The 25,155-nt window shown below is 35.4% G+C and overlaps 1 protein-coding gene across 5 annotated transcripts in view; it reads left to right on the plus strand.

Moving 5' to 3' along the window:
- The first annotated feature begins 367 nt into the window (after positions 1 to 367).
- The window catches only part of RALYL (RALY RNA binding protein like), a 377,933-nt gene continuing 353,145 nt past the window's right edge, over positions 368 to 25,155 (plus strand). For 2 of the 5 annotated variants that reach the window (XM_053955902.1, XM_053955909.1), the window contains exon 1: positions 368 to 526. The gene's annotated coding sequence lies outside the window, so the exon portion shown is untranslated. Of the gene's footprint in view, positions 527 to 883; positions 1,531 to 25,155 lie in introns of those variants that run through there. The other 3 variants (XM_053955880.1, XM_053955886.1, XM_053955873.1) reach the window with 3 other exon arrangements.

A 25,155-nucleotide genomic window follows, 5' to 3' on the forward strand; every position in this document is an offset into this window, starting at 1 on the left:
GGGGCGAGCGGCACTGCAGCGGCGGGGCCGGCGGCGCCGCGGCCGGAGGGCAACAGGCGGGCGGGCGGTGTCAGGCGATAACTTCGCGCAGCGCCGGCGAGCAAGTTGCGCTGCCGCGCAGGACGCGCCCGCCTCCGCACCCCGCCCGCGCGGCCGGCTGCGTGCCCGCGCTCGGCGGCAGTGAGTGAGCGGAGCGGAGAGGAGCGGAGCGTGTCTGAGCGCGGGGGCGAGCGGCACCTGCCGAGGGCAGCGCCGGCGCGGTGCGGAGCGCAGCGCTGGGCGGCGGCGAAGCCGGGCGGCTGCGGCGGGCGCGGAGCGGAGCGGGCTGGGCTCGGGCTGGGTCCGCGCCCGGCGCCGCCGCTGCGCCCTCCCGGCTGCGAGTCCGCCCGGCTCCGGATCACGTGGCGGTTGCCGGAGGCAGAGACTAGAGAGGAGAGAAAAAAAAAAGCGCCTCATTCCTTCTTCCACCGCCATACTGTATTTTATAGTAACTCTCATTTTTATTCCTCCCTTTTACTCCCGCTCGGTGAGTACCTTTCCGCTGACATTCTTGTCCTCCTTTTTTGTCCTGTTTTTTTTTTTTTTCTTCCTTTTGTTTTTTTTTTTTTTTTTTTTTGTTTTCTTTTTTTCTTCTTTTTTTTTTTTTCTTCCTCTTTGATTATTGTTTAAATGGATTTGATCTTTTGCTGATGACAAGTTTTTTTTCCTAGCATGCGATGGTTACTAAACTGTGAGCAAAAGGTGCTGCTGGGGCCGGGAGTCACTGGGATTGCAAAATGATAATATTAATAACACCAGTCCAGCAACAACTGATATACATTTAGTAGCTACATATATCTATATATGCAACTGGTTTTGTTGTGGCACGGAAAAGCGATGTGAAATATGATGCTTATTTTTTAAAGATAAGAGAAAGGCATGTTTCTAACTCTTTTTGCACAGGATTTTTTTCTGGTGTTGTTTTATTTTTATTTTTGGGTGTTTTTTTAAGGGCTTTTTTTTTCCTTAAAGAGATGGGAATTGCAAATGCATTTTACAGCAGTGTTTACACAGAGTTTGTAATCTTGCAATTCTGGTGGAAGCCACAGAGCAAGATGTTAATTTTATTGTTTTTGTTACTGTTTCTTTTTTTTTTTTTTTTTAACAGTGCAACCAGCAGGGTTTTTTGGTTTTCCTCTTCTTCAGTTTTTGATGCCTGTTTATAATGTGAAACTTTTCTTGCAGCATGTTGCAGTCATCATTTTTAAATACTTTTTTTTTTCCTCCCTAAAGATAACAAAGCAAAACAGAAAGCCAAAGAGATGATCCTTACTTTTGCACATTTTGCACCTTCACTTTTTATTCTTTTGCCAGCAGTGTTTTATGATGGTTATTGTTATCATGATGATGATGATGATAGATATATACATATATACAAATAAATACATTTTCAAATGATGGCAGTGGAAGGTTTTCCTGGAGAATGAAGTGCGGTTTGGTTTCCTTGTCAACGGAAGATGAAGTGAACAACTGAACATCTCCCCAGTGCAGGTACTTCATCTCCTTGTAGGCGTTTCCACACTGTGTAAATTTCATTGTGAGATTTTTTTTATTTTAAAGAAATCTCCTTCCACCCCTTTCTAAACGTGTCTGTGCAATACACACGAGGACTGGACTAAATATCTCTGCCTTGTGATTGCTTGGATGTGTGCAAAATGTTGCACTAATTGAGCCTAGGTCAGTAAAGATGAAGAGAGGTGTTTTATGTGCTGTGCTGTATACAGGGGAAAGCAGCTGGGGGAAAAAAAATCCAGACACCCCTCCTCTCCTCGATGCATTTTAAAAAACCTAAATAAACAAAACAGCCAAAAGTAAAGCCCAAACCGAAACTGGATGGAACCTTAAGATCCTCATTACGAGTGCAGATGCTCACAGGACTTCAGACAAAAACAATAGCTCTGGCCATGTATTGTGGTGACTCGTGTGTTTTTATGTCTGTTTAAATTTATCCGTTAGAAAATAACTGTGAAACAGCAAAGGAGGTTCCCTTGGAGAGCTGGCTCGCTGCCACATGAGGCATATTTTGTAGCCCTAAGGGCAGAAAACCCTTCTATCCAACTTCTGCTCCTCATATTAAAAAGGCGTAAACAAGGCAGCAGGTTGCCTCTTATGACTCTAATTCGTTGAGATGGAGATTAATCAGAAGCTGATATTTGCTTGAAGGTGTTTAATTTTTGTTTGATGATTAGTAGTACCACTGGCTGACAGGGAATGGGAAATTGTTACTTTCCCTGATGGTTACTGGGAGTTCAGGATTGGAGGAGAAACTGTTACTTTTCACTGAGAGCACTTAAATGCTTAACAGAGACTGCCCCTGATGTACAGACAGGAGATTGGTGCTGTAAAACATAGTTTGGAAAGATTTTTCCAGATGACAGGGTGGGTTGGTTTGGGGTTTGTTTGTTTATTTATTTATTTATTTCCCTCCAGAGAGAATTATGGTATGATATTATGCTAAAGTTCAAGTGCTGAATGTTCTGTGATGTTCTCTGTTGTTTACTTTATTGTGATGGGATTGCTTACTGTATTTTTTACAAAGAACATTTAAGGATCTATAACTGACTATAAAGATATGTCATGTATTCAGATGTGGAAACTAAAGTAAGTTACAGGGGATATATTTATTTTATCACTGTCATGTAAGCAAATATAATTCAGAGAATTACAAATGCATTTGGAAATATGAGGCTTCTAATGCTTATGTTTAAATTCTTGCAATGTAACAGCTTCCTTTAAAGTAGAAAGTGTAAGAAGTGTTTATATCATGCAATTAGTCATGCTGAAAAATAAATAAATTCATTTGTCTTTGTAGAAACATAACTATTATGCATTTGCACTGGTTTTTTCCAGTTTAACTGTAATAAAAATATTTTGCACATATTTATGCATGAATTCTGCTCTAACATGGTAAATACTTTTGACAGCATAACAGGGTCAAGAATTCATGTGTCTAAAAACCAGCTGAGATATTTCCATGATAGCTTATGATGACTTTTCTAAAATACTTACGATCTGTTGGGTCATTATGCCACATTTTAAGAAGAGTCAGCCTGCTTACTTTTTCATTTTTTAATTTAAAAGCAAGCCAATAAAAACAAGAGAGATTGAAACTTTATTCTCCACCCCTCTATTTATTTCCATCCCTCCTTATATTTAAATGAAGTGTTTTCTTTAAATGAGGTGCAACTCCCAGTAAGCAAAATATTTTGATACTGCTAAAACACTGAAATAAAGTAACTAGGCTAGCAGTTTCCAGAATGATCCTTTTGTCCTTTCTTTTAATACTGCAGGTGTGTTGTGTGAGTAATTTTTTACAGATAGTTGCTGAGTGAAGAGCTAATCCTGCTCACCTAGTCTTATCTCAAAGTCTGAGAAAGTGCATGCTTAAAACTTTCTATTTAGTGCCAGATTTCATCTACAAAGCACCTGTTGTCTGAGTACTATGGTAATTAATATACATGCAATTCATTTGCAGTATTTTGAGGTTGTAGGAGTTCATAGATATCAAACTGCCTTTGGACATTAAAATATGAATAAAGGAGCCAATTTTGAAAGAGGATCTTTCCACCTCTATGCAGTATGTGGGCAGAGTAGGATTTGGGTTGGTGGAATGGGTTTCAGCTTGGTGTTTCTATAGTTATGCCATGACTAATGTTTTAGAAAGCCATAGTTAGTGTCAAAGACAATTGTCCTTTTGTGTTTTTGAAATGAATAAAAATTTTGCCTACAAATTGCAGCTTTGTTTCTACAAGTGATGATATCATTATATTCCTTATATAGTATGGGATATAGTCATACTGCCCTAGCTCCTGAAAGTAATGGGTGTCTAGACTGAAATGACATCTATTTTTCTTTATATCTGTTTTGGTATTCAGAACAGTATAGGGATTTAAGATACCTTTATAAAGGGTTGTAAACTGAAATTTTTGGAAAGCAGTTTTTCTTTTCTTCTTCTATAACTAACTACTATTATTAGTATTTACTTGCAAATGAAAAAGAACAGGTGAACAGAAATGAGAAACTGTACAGCATTGTGTGCTGACTCATGAATATGTGGTTTTAGCTTTGGTAGTGGCCTGAACTGGTAAAAGACTATCTTCTTACATTTTTCAACGTGGGAGATAGAACTAGAGTGACCAGTGGAGTCATGAAGTCTGTTTGCTGTGATACTAGGCTGATCTTATTTTGTTCAGATTCAAAAAACTCTGGTTTAAATTTAGCTGGGGTATCACTTTCACTGCACCTCTTGAAGGCAGGGCAGAGCTTCACTTTTCATGCTTTTAGAAACTGAATTTCTGTCCTAAATTTATTTTCAGACAGTTTATTCTCCTTTTTTTTTTTTTTTTTTTTTTTTCTGTGCCATTGCTGACCTTAAACAGTAAGGCTCCTTCTCCATGTCTTTGGTCTTCAGAGTATAGTATATTTTTAGAGAGCAATTTCAGCTCCTTTTCCCTCACAATTTCTGGGCTTAACTGGGAGAGGTTCCCAAAAGTGTGGCTGGTGCTGGGAGGGGATGTTGAGACTGGCTCTGCCCAAAATCATGCTGCAGCAGAAACAGGGAAGCTGCATTCGAATCCTCTTTTGCCCACACTGGTCTGTTCTGTTTTCAGCTGAAACAGGGTTTGCACCATGTGGACTTTCCTTCACTCTGCCTAGCCAGCCTGAATTTCTTTGGTTGTAGTGCAACAGGAAAGAACTCTTGGAAATTTCTTCTGCAACACTCTGGTTTTTAAACTCTCAAGAGTTTTCTACATATTGTCTTAGTATTTTGTATTCCTACCAGGGAAGGGAATGTAAACAGGTTTGAGGCAATGCTGTATCACAATCTTTTATCAGGAATAAATGTGAAAGTTGACTACAGTGTTCTTTAAAATTTTTACCTTATTAGAATCTTTGCCGGTTGCTTATATCTTAGCTCTCTAGTCTTCTAAAGCATTATTCTTTGGTAGTTTGTTTCTCTTTTATAGTGGATTTTTTCCTATTTTCTTCCTTCCCTGCATTTTGGCTTTTAAAAGATAAAAAGATAAAAAAGCTTAATAGTGTTTAAATGGTGGGATTACAGAGACTGATAGGTTTGCCCTCAGATGTATGTTTTAACTTCTCTTGGTCTTAGAGGACGTGGTATGCTGTCAAATTCTGAAACCAAATCCTGTATGTTTTAAGTACTTGCAGAATATCTGAACAGAAGGCTAAAGCTGAGTATTTCCTAATGAAAAATTATGTAATCTGTGACACTGTCTACATAGTTACACTGTTGGTAACTCCCTTAAACTCAGATCCAGACTGACAGAAGAAAAGAAAATGCTGCTTTTAAGTGGTATAAGGATTAAAATGCAACATTTTGGCCTGTGTGAAGGTACCAATCTTATTTTATTGATCTTTAAATAATTACAGGAGTAAAATGGCTTGGATATTATTGTTTTGCACATACCCACATTAGGATAGTTTGTACCTTTTTTCCCCCCTGTTTTTTTTTCTATTTCAAAATGACACTCTAATCTCTATAATGCACTTAATCTTTCAAAAGCATTTATACTGCAGCTTTGGCAGTATTTTCTGAGAAAGTTTATTTTTGCACAATGAAGTGTGATTTTTCATCTCAATGAATCATCTGCCAACAATTAAAAAAAATAATCAAGTAGACCTTCAAATTACTATGTTAATTTCAGGTTGCTTAATGTGAATAAAATAACATGTTTTTATCTCTGCTGTATTCTGGAATAAAAATATAGATATGTAGATGAATAGACAGGATCACAGAGAGAGAGATTTTTAAAGATGCTCTAATATGATAGAGAATTAACAAAAATCTTACGTAGATTATCCTTCGGGGCTTAACCAATACTTTTGTTTAATAGCTAAGAGTTTAACTTTCTTGGTTTTGGATTTATACAGACCTATGTTATCTGCTGCCTCTTGACAAAATCTAAGAGTTAATAGGTTGCATCTCTGGTACATCACTGTGTGTCTCCTGACTCTTTACATCCTGGCTGGCCTGCCAGGGTGTTGGGGCTCAACCATTATGCAGTTGCATTTCTGTTTCAGGAGCAGGATTGGTTTGGTTTTTTTTTTGTTTTTGTTTTTTTTTTTTTTTTGTTGTTTTTTTTTTGTTTTTGTTTTTTTGTTTTGTTTTGGGTTTTTTTCTGATGCAGTTATGATAGTAAGCAGAATAATTTCTATATGACTTGACTGGCAGAGGTTTGAAGAAGCAAAGGTGGATTTCTTATGACTGATGACCAACAGTGGGTATAAATGTGGTGGGATATCAATGACACTCCCCAGACTTTTTATTTTTTCTTTGCACACTCACATGCCTTTCTCCTAAAATACCCAAAGGTCTGATTAAACTTGGTTTACACCAGTGGTCCTTCCCAGGTAGCCTCCTCCTGATGCCAGTGATTATTGCTTCTACTGATGTGCAGTCTCTGAGCAACCAAGTCAAGGTGGAGCTCTGGAAACAGCTCATTTTCTATACTTTCTATAGTTATTTTTATGGTCCTCTGAGAACAGCTTGTAGTCTTTTGGACAGGCAGTAGCTTATAAAAGTCAGTACAGGCCATTATTATTATTTGAAGAGCAAGAGACCATAAAGAATACAATGATAACTCCTGGGCCTTGGTGATTATTGAATAACCTGATGAAAGTCAGGTCCCTCTCTTCCCACTGTGCCCCATACCAACAGCCTTTTTTCAGCCTGTTCAGTCACACTAGTTGCTTTCTTCAAGGTCCTCCCTTCAGTCATTCATGTGCTTTGTGGTGTTCAGGGTCAACAAAAAGGGGATATCTGGCACAAATCAAGTATTAATGAGATTCTTAATCTGACTGAAATGAGGCTAAATTTGTTCTGTAGGAAAGCATCACATCAGTACACTTCATTCAGTAAAAAGGTGTCTCTGTTTCTGCTCAGAGTTTTGCATAGAAGGTGAACAGGACCTATTGTCAAAGAGATATGACACATCTTGTTAAATCAGGGTAACTTTACAATTTGTAGGAGGCACTGCACATGTATACCTTGCATGCAGTATTTTTAGATTGACTGAAGAATTGGAGTTTCTGTGTCAAAGAATTATATTTGCATGGTGTTGACAATGCTACTTTTTCTTTCTATTTTTTCTTATAATGGAGTGCAAAAGCACTAAAATGTTTACACTATCCATGTTCTTTTTTAGTACAATACAAATGAAAGTTACAGAGATACCCTTGTGAATTTTTGCACACCAGGCCTGCACTCTAGGCTTACTGCATGCTAACAGCTCTTTTTGTGGGCACAGGGAGTTACAGTAATAACTCACTGACTTTTACAATTAAACACTGTGCTTTTAGTAAGTGCAGCAACATGCTTCTGAGCTTCATCTGTAATGCAAGTTATTGTTTATACAACAAAATTCATTCTATCTAGTTACAATATTTTATCAAATGATCCTTCACACAATAAGTATTAGAATAGAAGTAATATAAGATTTAAAAATGTGCTATGCAAACTGTCATGCACTGTCTATGAAACAGGCCCCTGAAGGTGTAATTAAAACAAAACTTCCTCTTTGGGTACCTTTAAAAGGGATTAATGCTACTCTTTTCTAAGTAGAACACAAACACACACACACACACACACACACACACTACCATTTCTCATCTTGTATTTGCCACTAATTTCACAGGATAAAACCCAACACTTGAGGTATTGCTCAGTAGGTCAGTTTTCTAATGTGCTCTTTACTACATAAATTCACATCCACTTTGTTTTCTTTTTCCCAAACTGAAGAAGAAGGATGCAATTAAGTTTTCCTCCTGCCTATACAACTTCCAGTTAAATGGAGTTCTTTAAATGATACAGTTACAAGATTGACTCTGGAGAGGTTACCATCTTCTACTTGGGCATTTGTAAGTTGTAGACAATTAATGTACATTATGAATAATGAAAAGAGAAACTGCATTTATGCCACTTTTGCTTTACAGGAGTAGTTTATCAAGACATTGATGCTATTTTTATTGTTTATTATTTTATGAGAAAAGCATGCTGGATTACCATTTGTCAGCATGTGCCCTATTCCAGTAGGTGCTGTAGAAATAGAAAGGTGCAGAATTAGGCCCTGGTGCTATTAAAATCAGTGATACGTATGCTGATCAAAATTTCATGTCAAACCGTTTTTTCCTGTGGATTTTTGATGAAGTGGTTCACACAAAAGGCTCTATTCATCTCACTTAACCTTGCTGTTTAAAAAATAGGGTTTTAGAACTAAGCTAGTCATCATTTTAGCCATCTAAAAGTTAGTCATTGAAGTCTAACACAGTAGCTCAAGGCTTTGTAGTCAACGGAGATAAATATTCTCTTCCTGCAGAGAATTACAGATTACATCCCAACAGAGGCATCTACGGACAGCTGAGATGAACAACCTTCCTAAAACCCCTCTCTCTTTGCGCTGATGAGAGAGAACCTAGATGGCCCATTTAAAACAGATCCCTAACTTTTTGATGGATGAAGTTAAAGGAGATGAATCGCATGGGCCCCAGTCCTTCACTTCAAATTCTAATTTTGCAATGAAATTTTTGGTTAAAAAATTTTTTTTGGCCTCTAGAATCTTCATGGATTTAAAGTTTTTATTTGAATTTATTTTCAACTTCCAGAAATCCTTTTCACAGGCATTCAAATGTGTTTCTAAATACTAATCTGGAATCAATTCCAGGCTATGACAAAATTCCTAGGCATGTCTGATGGAACCAAGATTTCACATCTTTTTCACACCACTTCACCCAGTTTTCTATCTTTTTATAATGTGATCCAACAACAATTGCCTTCAATGAGTTCTCCTCACAGAATCCTATTCTAAAATCCAGGGACTTAAACTGTTGGGTACAATCATGGACCTCATTTGAAAACCTTTGAAAATTTTTGAAACACAACAATGATGTGGGTGGCAATGGAATCAGCTAATTGTACTGTATATATGAATCATTGTAAGATGTATTTAAAAAAGAAATAGTACATCAACAGCAGAAGATCTGAATTTTATGTCTCTGAAGATGTCTCTGAAGTTGGATCTTGAAACTATAAAAGGCTTTCTTAGTTTGTGAGCTGAGGTCATCCAGGCAATGTAGGGGAAATATTTTACTACTGATAGCATCCTGCTGGTATCTTCATGTACATGCTTGTTTTTAAATACTCCAATAAAACCTGTACTTTTGAATACCAGATAGATTTTAGTTTTCCCTGTCTCAAGTAATTTTTTAGAGAAGACTGGAATTTTGTAAGACTGTTAATGTCTGTAAAATCAGCTCTTCTATACAGTTTACTTCAGTGCCTTGCTTCAGATCTGTCCCAAGTCATTGTGTGTAGCAGGATGCCAAGCAACGGCCGATTTGTGACACTACACAATATGTTGTGATATCAATCTCTTTTTCCACAAATTATGAATTCAGCTACTTCATTCAATATATGTTTGGGCTTTCTGTACGATTTTCTATAGGTACTGAAATATATGAAAGTAGTGTACATGTTTCCACCATGGGTTTTGTCGTCTTCTTGGCCTGGCACTAGCTGGGTGCCTGTGCAGACATCATCAAACTGCTCACACAGGCCATGTTTTTCACTGACAGCATAGTATGAAACCAAACTAAAGCTGAATCCAAATTAGAAATGAACCATTTGGTATTATAGGAGTAAGCACAAAACTCAGCGTAGTGAGAGTTAATTGCCCAAATACCACAGTATTACTACCATGATAAAGTAAGCGGCAGCTGTAAGCTCTAACAGCTATAATATAATGGTTTGCACAGACTCAGAAATCTTACAGACTTGTCAGAATTGAGAAGGGAAGTTAAAAAGTTGGAGTTCTCAGCACTTTGAAATAACTGCTTCAAATAAGCGCAGTAATATTCTCTGGGGACTATAAACTTTTACTTGCAGCTACCATGTCATGTTACACACTTCACCACCTCTTGGTCTTTGTTCTTCACATTCTATTTATATTTCAAACCTAGGTTTTTGTACTGTCCCTCAAAAATGCATTGTCTGAGCAGTGTTCACATAAAACAGATTTAGAAGGCTAAAACTCTTTGCTGACTTCATGAAGTTTTCGCCTATTTTCCTGCTTTCATTTATGCACCATAACATTTCCTTTTTCACTCTTGCCTCTCTGCTCTGAGTTAGGAGCACAGTGTTGTCACGGGAATATAAAGGTCTCATGACCATAGATTGTCAGAACACAGATAGGTCCAATTGAATTTTTCAGTGAGAGTAGGGCATATTAGCCAAACACAAATTCAGTGTCTCTGGTCTCTCTCTGCCCACTGCTCTGGGTGAGTAGGTAGTCTAGGCACCCTGACTGAGGATCACACACTTGGAGACAGGCTTGTGAAAGGCAAGATTACAAGAAGAATAATTGCAGTTCAGTTTAAGGAAATTATTTCAGGGATGCCACATTTATTTATTTTTAATTTGTTGTACAAGTTGATGTCATACATAGTGTGACATTTCATCTCAGAAATTTAAAAATGGGTTCAGAAATTCATGATACTTGGACACAAATATTAATGAATGTTGTAAATACTCATCATAATCAGAATAGGACTGGCTACTTTACGTTCTCAGATGTTTTAAGATTAAAGTCAACCCAGCTGTAGAGATCTGTCTTACACTGATCTGCATTGACAGAGGAAAGCCCATTTTCAAATGTTGGGTGTGCTCATTTGAATTTCTGGATCTTTTTTATCTTTTATTTGTAATTTGTTTTTTAATTTCAGACTTGTTGGACCTTTCATCTGGCATCAGCACAGCTCAGTAGGATGAACGTAAAGGAAGCAGTAGGAGAGGGATGGAAGAGGGGAGATGAGTAGAAAGAGGAGAAGGGGCAGAAATAAAAATGGATAAAAAATTCCCAGTGATTCATTGGCTCCAGACAACGGGGATGTTTTCAATCCCCAGTCTTCCTTACCTTCCCCTGTAGCTCAGGCTTCTCTCCCCCTCTACTTTAGCTTTCATCACCACGACAGCTATTTCACAAATTTTTTTTTTTTTACTTAAACAATGAAACCACAACAATTAAAGTGTTGCAAACAAGAAAATATACTCCTCACAAAATATAACATGACACAATTCATGTAAGTGGTTCTTGAAGTAGGATTATTTTCCTCTTAGTAGTCTTACATCTTTGACTATGAAAGAATGAAATGGTTTAATAGTTCAGGAGCAAGACAAAGCTTAGATTTCTTGTTGCTTTTATACCCAACTTGAACCCTTTAAATCTGTTTGCACATGACTCTGTGTTTCAGTTTTATTCATCTGGATGCAAAACCAGACTGCTATTGGTCTTTATTTACTTTTTTTTTACCTCTCCTTCTTTTAAAGCTTTACTTCCAGGGGTCCTTCTTACTCCTTATCCTTTTAGAGAGAGTATAAATTAAAAACTATTCCTATTCTTTCATTTACTTTGAATTTTGAAGTGTATTATTCAGCTTTGTAGTTCAAATACTCACACCAGAGTAAAGAATGCTATCAGATATTTTCCTGTGCAGTGTGACTGTCAGAAAAGGTGCAGGGACCCCATGACTCAGTGCTGGTCTGGCTCTTGGCTTGGTCCCAGTACTGTGTCTTTCTTCCCAGCTGGAAGGTAGACCACTGTGAAGGTGCAGGACTAAAAGGACACTTTGGCTAAGCCTCTTTTCAGTCCTTACAGGTACTTGCTTCCTCTCAGCTGTTCCCACCAGGAATCTCTTACTTTTCACAAGGTGGCTTTGGAAGCGTTAACAGAAAGGGTAGGTTCAGTAACTGGTCTTCCTAAGAAAGTATTTCCTAAATCTAGAACTTAAATTGGTCCAGTGGCTCCCCTATACCAATCTGTCTAACACAAAAAAGGCAAAGGTTAGCTATTGAGTCGATGCAAAACAAGACCCAGTTGTAAATTTGAAGTCTTTAAATAGAAAATACTAAGAATTCCCAAGTCCTTTTTAGATACTAAAATAAAGAAATTGAGTGGAGAAAGGTGTTATATTTCAAAATATTCTAGATGGAGTAGTATTTATTACAGATGCTGGTGGAATAGGACTAGAGCAGAACAATCAGGTCCAAAAGGCTGAAATACATTTTATATCCTAAAAAGACATTTAGAAAAAAAAAGAATCTAAATACTATAGGTCAAATGCAAACATGCTATTTAATACATGAGTAAATAAAAATTACATAAACCTGCAAGAAAAGAATTGCTTCTTTCAGGGATTTTATGTTTAAGCATATGTTAAATTTTATTAACATTTAGGAGAACTTGATTTTAAATTTTCTTAAAAGATGCACTACAAATTGATGCAACTGACTATTGCCTCATTACTTGACAGGAAACATTAAATTCTGTTGCTATTGATGTCTGCCTGATGTATTGTTTTTATGTGTTTAGAATTTGATTATTTGTGCTCAATTTACTTGAGTCACATGTCTGAATAGCAAATTTCTCATGTCAGTGCGGTACTCAGAGCCTCTGAACTTGGTATTTCTGGTCTCTGGGCAGTCTCTATGAAAAGTGGGAGCCCTTTGGAACAACTTGGTGAGATAAGCAGATCCCCCAGACAACTGTACTGAGAGCTGTGAGTGTCCCACAGGACAAACAGGCGCTCCTCCATGCACCACGACATGCTTGGCAGAGACCACATCCATCTCCCTAGAACCAGGGACCTACTTCCAACACTTTTGTTTCCTGGGATTTTTTAAAGTGGAAGAGTTTGTAGAAGACTTTCCTGGGCCTTCAGAAAGTTATAGTGTGAGGTGCAGCTTGTTTGTTTAAAGGCAGGTAGCACTGGTACGAGCAATCTGCATACCTCTTGGCCTCCAGGCCATGTTTTGCAGCCTTAAGTGTTATTTAAGGTCAGTTAAGTGAAACCTACCTTAACTTTAGGTAACTTCACTGACAGTACAAGAGCAGTTATGCAATTTGGAACTTGTCCTTGACTGCTGTTGAAATATGATGCAATGTATCCCATGCTTCAGAATTTAGAGTCATTTGCAAAAGAGAGAAGCCTGACTTTCTTACTCCTTTGAGTAGATATTCTGAAAACACTGATGCTGGTAAGCTCAGTACGACTGCCCACACAAGCAAGAAGAAGGAGCCGTGCAAACAGATCTGAAGCAAATGTTTTGCAAAACACAGGTGAACTGATGATGTCTTTCTCACTGACTCAAATCTTTTGCCTATTCTCAGTCCTACCATTCTATCATCTCTGCCACAAATATTAGATATTTAAACTTTGTAGTTTATTTTGCAACACTTCTTCAGTGTGCAGCAAAATAATATCGTATTGCAATTACCATTTCACTTCAAAAGGTAACTACTGTATAATCCATAATCATCAATTTCTTTTATGACCAGCTCTTTACTATTATGTTTTACAGCCTTTCAGAGCATCAGTAAAGTATCTTTATAGAAGTACAGTAATAGAGTTTGGTTCTAGGAGCTTCCTAATGAAAATTTCAAAAGCCTTGATCCTTTCCTGAAAGGGTAATGCTACTTACATATGTTTATAAACTGTATCTTTCAAAGTAAATACTTTGTGACCTCTGGAAATTGATAATAATCTATTTATTGATATTGGTTGCTTCATGTAACATGTATGTTTTGAAATAAATTGCTTTAATCTCCTGACATTAGACTTCATCACTGAAATTCAAAGGAAGATTTCCAAATTATGATACTTGCCTCTCAACTGCTGCTTACACAGAACAACAAGCAGTTCTGTCAACTTTTGGAAACTGAGAAAATAGTGAAAATCTTGAAAGCCAAGAGAATTTTGGCCATCTATAGTAAATACAGAGTTAAAGGCTTCAGTTCAGCACTTTTGTGAAAGTTTTATTGTGTGTGGAATGTAGATTATTGCACATGGTGGCTTAAGACAGTCATCTATGCATCTACAGTAATTAGTGCATATGTTGGCAATCTCTGTTTGGCCTGGAAAAGAGAATTGTGGTGAAAACAAGGCTGAATGAAGCTTGCCATCATCATCAAGAAGATATCTCACATACAAAAGATACTCTAAGTAAATATACTAAGGACAAGGCATACCAGGTACTCTTTGAACATAAAATGTGTAGCTTTCTGTGTGTGGCTTGTAGCAGCTTAGACAAACTGGGAGTCAGGTATTGCTGTCGCTGGCATTTGTGCAACACGTTGAATATTTGTCCACTTGGGTTGTGACATGAAAGAGTTTTTTATCTGAGGTCGTAATTTCTTAAAGATGAGATATTGTGCACAATATTTTCTCACAAAAGTATCTTTCCTTTTTTCCCGTGTGTTTTGAGTAGTACAGCACATGCCATGATATGTAGAAGGTGCTCCTGTGTAGCTATATCCATGGATACTCCTGGTCTTTCAATTAAGTCAATGACAACTTTTTTATTGAATTCCTTGGAAGCAAGATCAGCCTTCTGTTTTCAATGCAGTAGGGATACAGCAGGATTTCTTTCTTAAATGTGAAACAGAGTATTAGTGCAATAGAGTTGATACTCTGGTACCTGTTGAATCAGGGGGTTTGATGATACTAGAAAAATTTGATTTAATATAAAAAGTTCAAAACTGTTTTTCCTATGAACTTAGTTGATATATAGTTTTTCTGGTACACTAAAATTGAAAATTTTTAAAATTGAAACATTAAAATAGTACATTTTAGTGTACCATTTAGTCTGGTACACTAAAATTGAAAATTGTTTCTGCTGGTAGTAAAGAATAAGAAAAAGTTATTTTCAGAAGAAGCTAGTTGGTATTAGAATACATAGAATACTAGAATAATAATGCAATAATAAACTAGACTGAAATGTTTGTAGTTAATTTTATAGCTTATTAATATTAATAAGTTGATGCAGGAATTGAGTCTTTGTGCAATTAAGACAGATACCAGGACAGATCACATTGCCATACCAATCTATTAATGATAATATCAACTGACAGTAACTTTATATTCTGTAGAAAAACAAAACCTTAATATATACTGTAGAAAATATGCTTAAAGCAGGAACACATTTTTAATAATGAAAACAAAAAATTGCAGTATATTTGCAAGAAGGTAAGGTAGGAATTTTTAGATCCATATTGCAGCTCATATAAAATTCCTGTAATAATTTCAAATGATAGGAGCTTATAAGTTCCTAAATTCTGGCATTTCCTAACTTTGTATTCCTTGACTTTGCCAACTTTCTTATCTTTTTCCAATATACTGTTTTTTGAATGTGCATGTGTACAGTCTATATTTACTCTATTGAGGAAGATTACATGTCTAGACAAATATATTTGAAGTTTCATTATGAAATATGCAATAATGATAGCATAAAAATACAACTATTTGTGAAAATTGCTTTTGGAGAATTGCCTTGTAACTTCTTATAGAAGCTATAAATTTGAACCATATTTTCTATTTGTACCAAATATGAGGAAGTATCAGAATAAGATTTTAAATTAGAAGCATGCTTTAATGAACAAAACACACCACTCAAGCTTGGTCATATCTGTATCCCAGCAGAAGCTCTGGAAAGAAGTCCTCTGGTTTTTGTGACGTTCAGCTTCCCATATATGTTCACATATTTCATTTAGAACAGTAACTTTTCTATAAGAACTTATTATATTAGGTAAATTTCATCCAAGATTTTTAAGACCTTATAAATGCTTACCATTTAAGTAATTATAGGAAAGGAAAATTTTATTGATTTATGTAGCCAAAGTGCAGAGGACTCCAGCAATGGAAGTGAGATAACATCTTATTAAAACCATAGAGGATGAGCTCCAACCTCAAATCCACATGATTTATATGCAGAATTCAACCCACTATTAGTGTTCAAGATTCTGCACTAAAGTATGTATTCATTAATAAAATTTTTTTTCAAAACAATACACACAATGTAAATATTTAAATTCTTTTCAATGTGAAATCATCTAAAGTATATACATGCATTATCCCATGAACTCATTCAGTCAGATCCTATCACCAGCAGTATATTGAAAATATAATCAGTGAAAAGATCCTTATGCTTTTTAAAACATTCTTTCTATTAACATTTTTTTGTCTCATTCTCATAATATGGTATATAAGACTTCCTGAGGTATGATATCATTGTTCTTGAGGTATCATATAATTGTTCTTATATTCTTTTTGAATCTTCTTCAACACCTTTTAACAAATCTCAGCCTAAAAAGAAGGAGAAAAAAAAGAAAAAAAAAGGCCTTTATTAATAGAATAATAAGAGCATGTTTCAGAGCAGGTGGAGTAGAAAGAGACATCAAAGCCAAGTTAACAAACAGTGAACTTATCATGGTGAAGTCTTTAGGAAACTCCATTTTTTAGGCAAAAATTTAAAGAGACATGCAGCTAATTTTGGTTTTTAAATTAGCTGAGTTTCACGGAAGTCATTGTGTTCCAAGAGTTAAAGAGAATCTATTAGAAGCTGCTGAAGTCATTCCTTCATATACTACATTTTTTATATATATGTATATATGAAATACTATATATTACATGATCTTATCTTTTATGATATATGGTGTCAGATAAGATACAAATTTCTGCTTAAGACAGATAAAGTTTTGTTTTTTTTTTTTTTTAATAAACCCCACATATTAGACTACAATTGAATCATTAAAAATGAAAGTAGTTGTTTCACAAGCTAGACTAAAAAAAAAATTCTTTCAGTGAAACCGAATGTTAGTTGATGTAAATTAATGGAAAAATATTGCTTGAGCTAATGTGGCTTAAGTACATAATTTCATTTGCATATTTAGTCTCAACCTAGCAGATACAAAGCTTGCAAGGTCTGTGGTGTGGTAAGGGGTGATTACCAAAGCTTTTGGCTTTGGTTAAGATCCCCCTTGGTTGTGCAGGTAAGGACCTTTTGACCTCCAAAATACACATCTTTTCAAGGTCTGTAAGTTTATACTTAATTGATCACACAATTAAGTGACTTAAATAAATTAAGTCAGATCCTACAATGCACTTGTTTGTCTCAAAATAATAGATATTTTGTGGACTTAAAATTACTGTGGAGTTGAAATGCAAGTGTTTCATCTTGGTGAAAAATACCCTTCTTTCTTTATTCTGCAGTATTATATTGAAAAATGCTATAGTACCAGATAAGTTAATTTCTTGAAAATGAGTATTGATATTTTCTGTAGATTCCCAACTAGCTAGTAATATGTTTTGAGAGTCTCAGTTCAACTGGCTGCTATAGAAGGATATCTACAATTGCCATTTTTGGCATCCATAATTATATGAGAAGTGTAGCCAAAATGTTATCATGTTTAGGGGGTGCAGTTAAGAAAACCAACTTATTGCAACATAAATTAAGCCAAAATTCTGTAAATTTCTTTTCAATAAACACTTAGAGGTATCTTGCCATCATCTAAATTTTTTATTAATTTACCCACTTGTGCTTTGTCAAATCCCAGCACAAGGCATTGTCCCCATTTTACTATTAAAACTGTTTATAAATTAGAGTATTATGGATTGGGGTATTACTGTGCATCTAGTGTGATAAAAGGAGTCCTAATCCAAACCAGCAATTTTCAAAAACATTACAAAAAAATAATTTGTATATTTGGGGATTCATTGGTTCTGTTTTATTTTAGGTAATAATCTTAATTGATTTAAAAAAAATGAGTTTCATATTTATTTAGAAAAATTAATGATGAGAAGTATTCTTGTACACAACAGAAGGCAGGAAATGGGAGAGAACTTTGTCATTTTTCCCAAAGTCTTTATCTCAGACCCTTTTTTTTTTTTTTTTGGGGGGGGGGACGACACATCAATACTGTTGACATATGCAATCCTTCCTTCCCTCTGCCTCCTCCAGCTTCAGTATCTCTAGTATCTTTTAGAGCTTATATGTCTTTCAGAAGTCTCCAGGTATGTTTAATTACATCAAACTCAGTGCTGGGCTAGTGTGGTCTCAAAGACCTGAAACTTCTCCTTTTTGTGCAGTCCTCTGTAAAACCTTCTGTTTAAACAAGTGCTCCCTAAACCCCTTTTCAGATGATCATTCTTTTGGGCTGTGGGCATAATTTCTTCAGTGAGAAGTTACAGCATAAAGAAAGAATGTTCTGTTGCATTGAACTGGAACAAAGGACGTTTGTTAGAAAAGAGGAGACTGTCAACACCTGTATCTCTTACTAAACGTATATTCATTAATTCATCTGGTGGGGGCTTTCCTATCAGTATATTTCTCCCACAATCATTAGAGATGAATGTAATACTGATTGCACTTTGGAAATAAGCATTAGCATTACTTACTTTCATGCTTGTTTTAAAGCACAAAATTTAAAAAAACACCCCCAAACATTGAAGTGCAGATAAGATTTATCATATTTCCTTCAGAGAAAGCTGAGAATATGAAAATAATTTTCCTGTTAATGTAAATTGCCCATTTATTATGACTTATTTCTTCTACATATGTGCAATACATTTAACCTTCTTTGAGTTAAATTAAATAATCTAGTTAATTTTACTCATGGACTTCAACCTTTGACTGCTGATGAGAGTATAGTCACATCTTATGGAACACATTCAGGAGTCCTGGCTCCAGAAAATATGTAGAAGAATGGTGTGAGAAGAAAAAACCCTTGTAGAAACTGCAAAGGTAATGGGCAGGGAAAGAAGCAGAGTTATCTAGTGGCAGGATATATATTCCCAACAGAAACATTTGATGCCTAGACCTTCACTAAAATTCCCTTCTACTCTCCTTTTCTTTTGTCTTTAAGGTTTCAGTTTCACATGCAAACCTCCTTCTGTCCCTCTACATAGCTACTAACATATCTGAAAAATTTTCACTGACCTTTTATAATTATATAATTGTTCAGGTTGGAAAAGATCTTTAAGATTTTCAAGTCTAGCTCCTAACCCAACACTACTGTGTTCACTATTAAACCATACCACCAGGTGCCTCATCCACTTGTTTTTTGAACACTTAAATAAAATACAAATAATTCCATAAGCAAAAAATAAAAGGCAAGGAGTCTACCCAAGGCTAATGGTTATTTGAAGTTAAGTTAACATTTTAGAAAAACCTGTGACCTGGACACTTCTGGGCATGGTAAGCAATATTTGCAGCTGATATAAGCTGGTAGGATGTCTTCACTAAATCAGTGGAGCATTAGTTACCTGGTTGTACTCTCATAACTTTTTCACAGCAAATGCGATGGGATTTACTCCCTTTCAGTGGTAAATTCTGCAAAACAGGATGATTAGTTCTATACTGGGAAGGTCATTTCAGTCTTATTTCAGAATAACTAATGGAGCTTTGAAAATGTTAAAGTAATGCATGTGCGTGGCATATGCAGATGGTAGGAGAAAATGCTATGCACATGAAACCCAAGCACAGAAATTATGAACTTGAAACTATCTTTTCAGTGAAAGCTATTTAGCTCTAGAGCCTCTCCTTTGCATTTTGAGAGGATTTATAAGAATGCATTATTCATAGCGACACAACAGTTAGAAAGTCAGTTGTTTCTGATGGAAGGTGGTGGACACAAGCTTGCATATTTTTTAGCCTTTCATGTTACTACTGCAGAAAAATCTGTCTTGTGCCTTGAATACTGTATTGATTATAGTCAAACAGACATTTTAAATAGACTAAGGTATGCCCTACTTAGCAAAAACTGCATTGACAAAGAGAGTTTATTAATGAATCCTAGAAATTTTGGCATTAATTAGCCCCGCTGAGGTCTTAAATGTAAAGGATAAATGTGGTATCATTCAATAACCCAATTTTTAGACTGATTATTAGAGATAAAATAGAGCATGTTATTAAGTCTTGAGAAGGGTTAAATAACAGAAGGGTTTAAGTAATACAGTCATCAGATGTTCAGCTGTCAAAACACCATTTTTCTGACTGTTTTTCTTTGGATCAAGAATTGTTATTTGTTCTGGGAAGTATGCTTTGGAGACCTCATGTCTGAGAGGGGTTAAAGGATCATGCCATGTGAGACACAATTTTAACTCTAGGATTGGATCTTTTGAGAAAAAAATATGGGATCTTTCTCTGTTGATAAGGAGAAAAATATCCATAGGTTAAAAAGTCATTATTGTAACATTTCTTTTTCAATTTTGTGTTTTAGAACCAATATTTTTTTTCCATTGGTATGTATAATGAGCCATAGCTAATATATGGTACTGAAGTAAGTATCTCTGAAAGTCAGCTTTTCAGTATGAAAGAAAGGGGACAGGTGGATAATTAACACATATTTTCAGATTTTACCCCTTGTATATGTATGTTTAAGGTACCTGAGCCTCAGCTATCACCTCATGGATGGAGTATAAAATGATAAAGTAGGAAGATATTGTTTTGCTTTTGACTTTTTGGTGTGGGTATTATATCCCAGAGTGTTTCTGCCTCTTTGTTCTAGTACAGACACTCTTATTGATGTAAGCTATAATAATGAAACTGCAATTATAAAGGAGGACCTGTGCAGCTTCCTTATACCTTGTTAGGGAATGCCTACACTGCTGGCAGCTCATTCAAGACTGATAAATACAGATCTTTGAGATTATACTGTAATATCTCTGAAAACAATAATACAAAGGAAAAAAAATTAATTTGAATAACTACAGTGCAGAAGCTTTGTGAATGTGAATAGGAAAATATAATGGATAAATATTTTCACACCAGGTTTTATTCAGCTTCATCTGAATGCATTTCTAAGGCCTGAGGAAGCTGCCCTTAGTAAAGGACCTAAGACCTTGGAGACCTGAATCAGAGGGATCTGTCAACTTGCTTCTCAGTCTTGTGATTCCTCAGATTAGCAGCTGTTTTGATTTGTGCTAATGGCTCCTAAAATAATTTTTAGGCAGAAATTCTCAAACTACAGGACGCTATGATAGTAATTTTTCAGGGTCCTGGCAAGTACCATTAGGTAGAGAATTAAGATAGCTGCTGGTAGGTACTGCTAATACTCTCATATTGGCAGGATCCTTAAATGTCTTAAAAGGCAGCTTTTCCTGAACTCTCTTCAATGCTAGAAAAAGGCATGTTTGTTGCCATAATGTGGCTGTTAGTCAGTCTTTGAAAATCTTTGAGCTTTTAATATCAAAATGTTGCACTGAAAGGATCTGTCTCTGTGTGATGATTCAAAAATAAATGGTGTACAGTCAGACTACAGAATAATGTTAGTAGGCGATTAATAAAACTTATGGGTGGCAGTAGAGTGGTATAAACATTCCCTGTTGTTCTTTTAAATGTTTATGAAAAGATGCACAAGAGGTTCTTGTCATCTACTTCCAATGACTACTCCTTAGTTGCCTCAGCAATGAAGAGACACCTAGCAGAGGATCCAAGATTTGGATTCACTGATTTTATCATGAGAGTTTCTGTAAACAGTGCCTTTAAAGATGATTTGCTGGAGTTTTCAATCAATCTAAACCTTGAATACAAACCCCATTCTGTGTTTACTAAATACTCTTAGTTTTCTCTGGGGACAGAGCTGGATTTGCAACTCAGTCTACATCTGTTGACTCTCCTGGTTATTCTAATGCTTTTGAACTGTGCCTTTCTTTGCCATGGGTTTTTCTTTTTTTTTTTTTTTTCCCATGCCTGAAATGGGAATAAACCTCCAGTAAAGCCCTCCATCATCAAAATTTCTTGGTTGTGATTCATAGGTTGTTAAAGATTTAAAAGCAAATGTTTTAATATCTGTGATTTCAACCACTCCCACAAGGTTGTCTACAGATATGTTAAAAACATAACCTCCAATATTAGTAAACCTATTAAATCTATTCTGGATCTTTTGCTCAGCCAAAGGTCACTCAAACTGGTAGGAAGAGAAAAGAAAGGGGTGGAACATGTAGAATAACTGATTTCTCCACTCTGTGTTTCATTTTTGGCAAAGCCCTTGCAGGTAGTAATATTGCCTACTTTTACATTGGTGAACATGTGTTCTGAAAGAGAGGGAAAAGAAGCTTTTTCTTCTGGAATAACCCATTAACTGGTTGAGACCTGGGGGAGCTGAGTGGTTTAAATAAATAGGTAGTGGTCTCTCTAAGGATGATACTCTCTTATGTACAGCTAAGAGCTTTTTGTTGGTAGAATGTGACAAAAGAGAGGCTTGGAAATGAATCACAGGTAGGTTCTGCTCATGCTGGACCTGTGTCTGAAGTTGCCTCAGATCAGCCAAAAGGGAGACTGGTCTCCCTTGTAAGGGTGGTTGGATTGGTTTAATTAGGAAAAAACACAATGACGAGCAACCAAAATTTTCCTATGTCCATATTTAACCAAAAATACTAAACCATAAGCTTCTTTTTGTCACTGGAAATATTTTGTTATGAGATTATGGTTCATCATTGATCTTCACTTTCTGCTGATGGAACAGCTCTCTTGGGAGGCAAATATAATCAATATCTATCTTATCTGTTTGACAAGACAGAAAAAAAAATCAAGAAACAGACTTCAGCTTTTGTTTCAATGATTTAAAGCACATTTTCTAACTTTTTATTTGAAAAATCTGTTTGTAAACCTAGTCTAGAAAAATGCTGTTTTTATAGGCTTCAGGAACATGTTTCATTTGGAATGAATGAATTATTCCTTGCTGCAGACAGCTGTAAATACATAAAATGTTCAAGCTTTTTGAGGCTTGGCTCAAATGCCAGCACAAAATCAATGATAAAAATCAATGTCTTATATGTGCAATACTTTACTTAATCATTTTAAAAAATTATTTCAAGAGCCAGATCCAGAGCAAATTTTCAGAAATAGCTTAGCTCCTATGGAGTTCTATTGATTTACTCCCATGCTAGATCTGGCCCACTGTGGAAACTAAATTTAATATAACTGTATCTTTTAAAATATTTGTTTATTAGTGCTGAACATCATTGCATTTTACACCACCACAAAAGTGGATTATGTTTGTGGCAAATTCTTTACATACACAGAATCTGTAGTTGTGTCTGACATGGAACAAAACTGCACTTGACATTTATAAGCTCAGGATTGAGTTTTCCATTTCATTTTGTGTCATTTATAAAAGACATTCATTGCTTAAATTGCACTGATGATTATAACTAGTAATTTGCATGAATGATTAGGATATCTGTTGTGAATTAAGGATTCTTAATGAAATTTACAGCAGGTATGAAATTTTCAGAATTTTCTTTCTATGTTGATTTGATACAGATTGTTTAGATTTATCAAAGCAGCATAAACTACTTAGTATCATGGTTTAAATATTTTGTAAGGCTATATTAGGAAACTGCAGAACTACTAGTAGACACCATTATTTCTCTTTGCCATTGAAATACAAACAATAAATAGAGTAGACTGTTCAGAAACAGTTTCTTAAACTTAATTTGGTGTGTCTTGTGGTTACCCATCCATACTATTGCGGTCCTGGGTTTATTAGGTGGTGCAAATGCTGTGCATTGCATTGCAGTGCTGGGTGTGGAATGAACTGCAAAGTAAATTTTCTGCTATAGGTGAAGAGTAGGACTTTCAGAAATTATAATAATAAAAATCTGTGATGCTATTGACTTGACTTGCTGCTGACTGTGCTCATCATCTCTGAAAAATCAGGAAATATCTCAAGTGGAAGTTAAAATATGTTACCTTATAAACCCAGTCGTGTTTGTATTATTTTGTTAGTATTATTGTACTTTCTCAGTTTCTGACATTATACATTTGAAAATCTTTACTTAATATTTTATCAAGGTAATTCCTCTTATTTAATATCAGTCAGCCCAATGCTCATGAAAAATATCCATTTAGCTAAGTAATGATTTTCAACCAACTAAAAAAATGCAGACTGCATCACATATACCTTTCTTCCTTTTTAGAGGACTGTATATATTTAAGGTAAGTAACCTGACTTTTGCCATCTCTTTAATTGTTTTGCTATTCCCTCTGGTTAATAACGAATACTTCCTTTAATTTGTTTTCTATCTGTGACACCTAATTTTTTATACATTTCTATAACCTGTATTTAATAACTAGATCTATTATTGCACAGAATAGATTAATTAGATCATACAGCAGTTAATACCATTGGGTGAGAAAGCTGAAGCACGGTAATTCATCCTGCATAAAAAGGAGTCATGAATCATGGCCAGCTGCTGTTTGTGCACAAGTAGTTAATGTGGATTTCCATACTTAAAATATAAAGTTGTCTTATGGTGCTTTTTGTCATAATTTTGAGGAAAAAATATTGTAAGTAAAATAAGGAAAATTGTGTCTATTTTTCTGTGTGCAAAGCTCATTAATTACATAATGAGACTAATTTCAGGATCCGACATCACGTGTTAAGGCATAGTCTTTTTGAAGTCTCTTCTGATTTACTTTCATAATTCTGTAATTAAATTGAGGTAATTAATAATACAATACATTTTCAGGTTTGTGAAATATTATAGGCAGCCTCTTTAAAATTCAACATTATATGAATAGACTATATTTTATCTGTTATATATTTGTCTATGCTGTTTATTACTCCTTTCTGTCCTTTTGGGATCACACACTTTTGTAAAAGATTGGAAATACAGAATGTTGTCAATGTCAGTTGTTTTACTTCATAACAGCAACAATACCAGCCAATATCTCATTCAGGAATTTAAGACAACATTAATTAAATTCTGCCATCAAAAAAAGGTAAGTATTTCTCAGCAAGGAAAAATTAATTTGCCATTAATAAGTACTGAAACTCTGTTATTCAAAAGCTTAGCATTCATGGTAATGTCTAATTCTGTTATACCTTTGAACAGCATTACCATGTTATGAAATAAATAAATAAATACATATTTATTTACCTAAAGGACATGCATTTTGTTGTTATTTATATTTAAAACTTGGAGTATAGTTATAGGGGTTTTTGTTCCATTTGAAGTAATGGGACTTCATTCATTAATGTCATACTTGGATTCATTGTTGGGGAAATAGTTTTTTTATGGTTATTTAATGAAGATTATACAGTGACTGGAAATTACCCTAAAAAATGGAGACTATACAGAGATCACTTTGAAAACTGAGGAAGAAATGTAATACTTATAGTCATAAGAGAACATTTGCTTCATACCTGGCAGTCATTCATAACAGTTGTGTGTGACATTTGTATAAAAGGGTGTATGGTTATCTTCACACTCCTTGAAGTGTTTCTCTGTGCCAGAGGGCTGTTAAAATTCCTTTTGCTG

This window comes from Vidua chalybeata, chromosome 1 (assembly GCF_026979565.1).
Source record: "Vidua chalybeata isolate OUT-0048 chromosome 1, bVidCha1 merged haplotype, whole genome shotgun sequence".
Taxonomy (NCBI): Eukaryota; Metazoa; Chordata; class Aves; order Passeriformes; family Viduidae; genus Vidua; species Vidua chalybeata.